The sequence below is a fragment of the Papaver somniferum genome, chromosome 5 (assembly GCF_003573695.1).
Source record: "Papaver somniferum cultivar HN1 chromosome 5, ASM357369v1, whole genome shotgun sequence".
In the NCBI taxonomy this organism is placed as follows: domain Eukaryota; kingdom Viridiplantae; phylum Streptophyta; class Magnoliopsida; order Ranunculales; family Papaveraceae; genus Papaver; species Papaver somniferum.
In genome coordinates this window covers 156,352,820-156,358,819 of record NC_039362.1, presented here as the reverse complement: position 1 = coordinate 156,358,819, position 6,000 = coordinate 156,352,820, and the positions used below count along the sequence as shown (strand labels likewise).

The 6,000-nt window shown below is 32.2% G+C and overlaps 1 pseudogene; it reads left to right on the top strand.

Annotated features, from left to right (window-relative positions):
• The window catches only part of LOC113279917, a 17,208-nt pseudogene extending 11,701 nt beyond the window's left edge, over nucleotides 1-5,507 (top strand).
• Nucleotides 5,508-6,000: the final 493 nt, after the last annotated feature.

Below are 6,000 nucleotides of genomic sequence, written 5' to 3'. Positions count from 1 at the left end.
ATAAAGGTATATAATATAAAAATAATAATTATGATAAAATAGTTATGGAAAAATTAATAAAGCTTATCTACGGTGAAATTTTGTAAATTAAATTAAGGACAAATTAGAAATACGTGCTTTGCGTTTAAACTAGATGGTTAATATAATACTTATTAAACGTTAGATGTAAAAGGTGAGGATATAATGTATAAAATTAAAAGACCCAACTTCTTAATAATCATGTACCGTAATTATAATTTAACAAATGACTCAGTAAATTTTTAAAACGAAACAAATATACATGAAGTGTGTTCATTTTCTTAGTGCAATATTAGAATTAAAAGAGTACAAATTCGTATATTAATAGGATACTTTACATATTAGAAAAATCTAAAGACTATTAAGACATAATATAATTTTACGCAGACTTAAATTTAAATCATATTAAATCACGAACGTCAATCTTTAACAAGATATAGTATACGGATTCGAGATGAATAAATAAAAATCTGTTATATCAATCCTTACGTGACTGTAAAATTATATTTAGAAGATTAAGGTTTAGTGTACCAACTGGACTATCAACTTAAGAATAATGAGAATAATAACACAGTTGATAAAAGTAATTGAGTAATTAAATTAGTAGGAAATTTATAATACATAATATTTGGAAAATGTATATATGGTATTACAGTAAAGTTAAAATTATCAAATATTATAAATTGACGTAAAATCGAATTGTGATTACTTATTGGTAAAAGAAGTAAATAAATAAATTTAAATGACAAATTGTTTAAAATAACGTGAAAATTTATTATATTTTACGAAGTAAAATTTATCAGACTTACACCAGTTGCGATAATATTTTATAGACTAATTAATTTTAATTAATTAATAATTAGTTAATCCAGCACTGGGGAATAGTGAAGGTTGTGTTTTCTCTGTTCGTAGGAAGGCATTGTTGGGCTTGGTCAACCTTGATAGGGTAACTGCATTCAGAGATGACTGATCATAGAAGCTTAGTATAATTCTTTAGGATACCGATAATTATAAACTCACTCAGAAATATTCGTAGGAATCTCCCTTGTAATTAGAGACAAGTATTTTATAAGATAGAAATTAGTGTAAGAAACTTAGACTTCCGTATCTGATAGTACTTAAAATCAGCATAGTGAACCTAGAGCTACAAATTTTAGATTTTAATTGTAGAGTCATATAGGTTTGTGCTTTGTTTTATGTTGTTTGCGCTGAGACAAGAGATAGGATTAATTTATAAGGTGGGGAGTTTTTTTGAAGACCAGAAGGATGGTTTGATTTTCGAGGACGAAAATGTATAAGGTGGGGAGAATGTAAAGACCCTCGAGCTCGTCAACGCTATTATACTAGTCAAGAGACGTATTAGCTGATAATTACTCGATTAGATTAACACGAACGTTAATTAATAAGAATTAATCTAACAGTGATCTAGATACGAAATTAGTATTGTTGAATAGATCTCGAAAAGTTACGCAGAATGGACTACTAGAATGTGTGAATTAGATATCAGATGAAGAAGAAAACATCAAAGACAATATGAAGGTTAAAGTTGTCTTTTCCGGGAAAAACACTTTTGATGCAACTAGGACACGTTGTGGTTTTCCCTTATCATATTCTTGGGTTCCTTTAACGTTTTCAGTCGGCCTTATCTTCACCAGATCGATAGAGAAACATATTTTCTCTTCTTTTTCTCTTTTTTCTTCTTTTTCTTGTTTTTCTTCTTCTTCTCCTCTTCTCTTTACTATGTTCTTCTTCTGCTAAATTCTCGTAGGATTCGTGTGAGATATTATCGATGTAAATCAGTTGAGAAGTATTTGCAGACGATGAAGAAGATGAAGTGATTGTAAATCAAGAAGGAAAAACAATTGGGATCGAGAAATTAATCAGGGAATCAAGTTAGGGTTTGTGGATTGATTTTGGATTCGTGTGGAATTAATTTGTCGACCGAGTTTTTAGTAAATGAAGATTAATAGGGTTGTTATTTAATCAACGAGAAAGAGTTTTCATGATGAAGATCGAGAAATAGGGTTCTCAGAGATTTGATTTGGCGTTCGTTTTGGTGAGGGTTATGAAGAAATTGAAGGTTGGGTTTTGAAGATTATGAGGTAAAGAAGAAGTCAGTGATGTTGAGTTGAAGATACAGTTATGAAGAAGGTTTGGGAGAAATTTAGGAGTATGACTAGAAGATGAAGATTAGAATTGACTTCTGTTGATATGAAGAATTGGGTTGTTCTTTTTGGTTCGAATTATAGAATCATGAATTGGGAGTTGCTGTGATGGACTGATGGATTAGGGATGATCAGGTGATGTGTTGCTGAACCGAGTTCAATTGCCTGAGTTGAACTAATCAAAGGTAATGTAGGATTTTTTTTATGTCTATCTTTCTTTTAAAGCTCATATAATGTATGAATGAATTATAGTAAATAGAAGAATGGGTTTGCGTAATTGTTTTCTATCATTGGGATTTCTTATTGAACTGAGTTGCATGAAGATAATTAGGGATTTTGTAAATTAATTGGGATTCCAAATTAAGGGATGTTAACTGAATTTGTTAGATTGAATGGTTGGTTTAACTGGAATTGTAATGGATTATGAATTACATAGGTTTTATGTTAGGATTGGAAATTATAAGTGATAGTGTTGGTGTCTGCGATGGTTAAGACATAGATGAATGTTGGAGTCTTGCAAAGGGAATGAGTTTTGTCAATGGGTTGAGGCTGTGGTGTTACAGTTGAGAATTAACTGAACTGTTGTGGTTGAGCTATGGAAATCACAGGACTGAGTACAAAATGGATAAATTGTATGTGGATTGTGATTAATGAGTTTGGTAATGATGTTGTTGTTTGTTGGTGTTTGTATAGTTGAAGTTGAAGGTGGAGATGTAATATTGAGATTTAAAGTGATATAACTGAAGTTATATTTGTAATTCGGTTGTATGTAGAATGCCAGAGAATTGTGGTGTTAAAATGATTAAGTCTAGAACTGTGGATGGTGGTAGAGATGAAGGCGCAGGCAGTGCATGCAATGATGAAGTTGCATTTACAATTTAACTTCAGGGTATTTGGGGTTCTAGTGGTGTTGTTACTGATGTCGTGGTGGTAGTGAATTGTTGGAATTATCTGATAATGATCCTGCAAATGAAGTTGTGATATGAGGGTTAAATGAGTGTGTGGAGTTGAATCTCTCTTGTAGAAGCTTAAAGCTGCAATTGCGGGTAAGATGTATTTGTGTTTGTAATTAGACGTTGAAGCTTACTTAAATTAAGTATGTTATTGGAGTATTGAGAAGTTATAGTTATCTGTTAGAAATGAAATGAATTTGAAGATGAAATTATAGCCTAGTGAAACTATTACTTGGTTTAAGCTCGTAGTCAGTTTAGCTGACTTAACCTTGTGTCTGATTCAGTCAATCTGACTGAGTTGAATTAACTCAGTAATTGATTTTGATCCAGATTTATTACCTGAGTTAACTCACCGAGTTACCTACTTTGACCGAGTCCTTTGTGACTAGGACTTGACCTTTGACCGACATTGACTGTTAGTTGACTCAGCTGACCGTTAGAGACTGTTACTTGACTTGTTGGTCAGGCCTTTGGTTCATAGGCTTGTTTATTGGACTTGGGCTTAGAGCCAGTTTTCCTAATTAGACTTTTGGATCTCTTGTCCGAATTAACATTTAGCTTCTTCTACAAAGTTGTAGGTACTCATTATACTTAGCTAATGGACTATAGAAACAACCCAATTCAATTAGTAAACCTTAGCTATGCTAAAGATAGAGAATGAAAAGGTGTAAAGTCATGATGGGCTTAAAACCATTAGATAGAATTGTATGATTCTTGTGCGAGCCTTTTGGCTAAACTCTTAGAGTGCTTGTATGATTAACAGTTAGTCTATATTAACAACGATCGATTCAAAGGATGAACCAGTGGATCGTGGATATCGAGGTAGGCGTGGCTTGTCATCAAAAGAGGTGGGAATACATTTGACTCTTTTGTAACCATTGTTGTTTCTTTTACAAAAGTTTATGCTTAATAAACTCATGCATTGTCTAGTATGCATTCCATGTTTTATTTAAATTGCGTTATTATACTTTTGTTGATTTTGTTAATCTTTCAATGGTTTGGAAAGGATTTGTAATGTTTGTTTGTCATATGAATTGTTATGGGAAATACGAATTTCCACCTGTGGTATATAGGATATGCTCCTTCACATTTATACCTAGATCTTTTATGATATATTGGTCGACAGTTTGCGAGTTCGGAATTGTCGACATCCATATTTACGATTAGGTGTGGATTTGCGAGTGCAGAATTGCACAACCATAGTATACATTGTTTGAAGAAGGAGTTTGTCCATATACATGTTTGTTTACTTCTGTGAGGATATGATCTTTCACATTTATATCCACATGAATTCAGCTTTTATGCTTATATCGGTCGACAGTTTGCGAGTTCGGAATTGTCGACATCCATATTTACGATTAGGTGTGGATTTGTGAGTTCGGAATTGCACAACCATAGTATACATTGTTTGAAGAAGGATCTTGTCCATATTCGTGTTTGTGAATCTCAGTGACTTGGTCACTATTTAATGTCTGGGAAAACATTATTGTTTTTCTTAAATCTTGTTTATGATTACTTAGAAGTTAAATGTTAATTATTCCCACTTTCAGTTTTCAGAGACAGATCAAAGTTGCGCAGAGAAAGCCACAAGTGTTGACTCCGTTAATTAGTTAACTTCTGCTACATTTATTATGTTGTCTATTGTATCTTTAAACCAATTGACTATTGTATATGTATCATTTGAGAGAAGTTCATGTATATAATTTCTGAGCGGGGTAAGTTTTGGGTTAAGTTTTGTAGAAGATTTCGTAATTGAATGTTTAAGTAAATGATTTAGATTCATAGTGCCTCTTTATTTAGTTTAATCTGTTGGTTTACTTAGCTGCTAGCTTAGGGGCGCTACACTACCTCCATACAAGATTAATTGACATTATAATACAAAAATATAGATCTTTCATACATCAAAGTTTAAGACGAAGAGATTATGTAACCATTTCACAAGTTCATTTTGCTTCAAAATAGATTTTTCATTTTTTTGTGCACAACTTGATATAACTATCATTCACTCGTATGATTTCATTTGTCAACTTTCGATGTGATAATTGTGTTTCATATGAAATTTTTTTCTTTTGGTCTATTCAGAGTAGACCTCCGTATAAAAATAGCCTCCATATAAGAATATTATTTTGTGGTCCCTAGGATATTATTATACAGAGGTTTTACTGTGGTATGAATATGTATTCTGGTTCGAGAAATGAGTCATGTGAAACACCGACGTAATGCATAAATCCTAATTTTATTTTGGTATCTTGCTTATTGACGTTTGCAACTGTTAGAGGCGCCTCTCATATGGTACCTTGCGCACAACCATCTGTTCATTTCATTTATGTCTGGAAGAAGATTGCCAGTTTTTGAACCATCTGATGACTAAAAAGCTTAAACATATCGCCATGCAAACATGATCTCATTTATTTTTATATGAATAAGCAAACGAGAAAAAAATTCACTTATTTTTATGGGTAGGTAAAATGAGAAATAGTTCAATTAGATTCCTGAAAGAACAGATCCTGCAATGTAACCTATTTTAGATGGGTAATGGTGTATTTTGATATTAACAAATATTGAGTTTCAGTTTTCTCAAGTTTTATTTGTAGGTGTATTGTTAATCTATTTTTCTGAACTTTGAAGTGTCTATTTTTGCATAAGTTAGTTCACTAATTTTTAAGGTTATTGATATCATTTAATCAAAGTAACACATTGCTGTGATATATCAGTTTAAACTCGACAATTGGGGGTTTTCCCGTTTGGTTTGGTTTGGTTTGATTGGACCAAATTGTGTCAACACGGATTCAATATACTCTTCAATGATGTAGTCCTACCAGCTATTTGGGTGTTGTCTTCATATGCAACTTGGACATGATTTT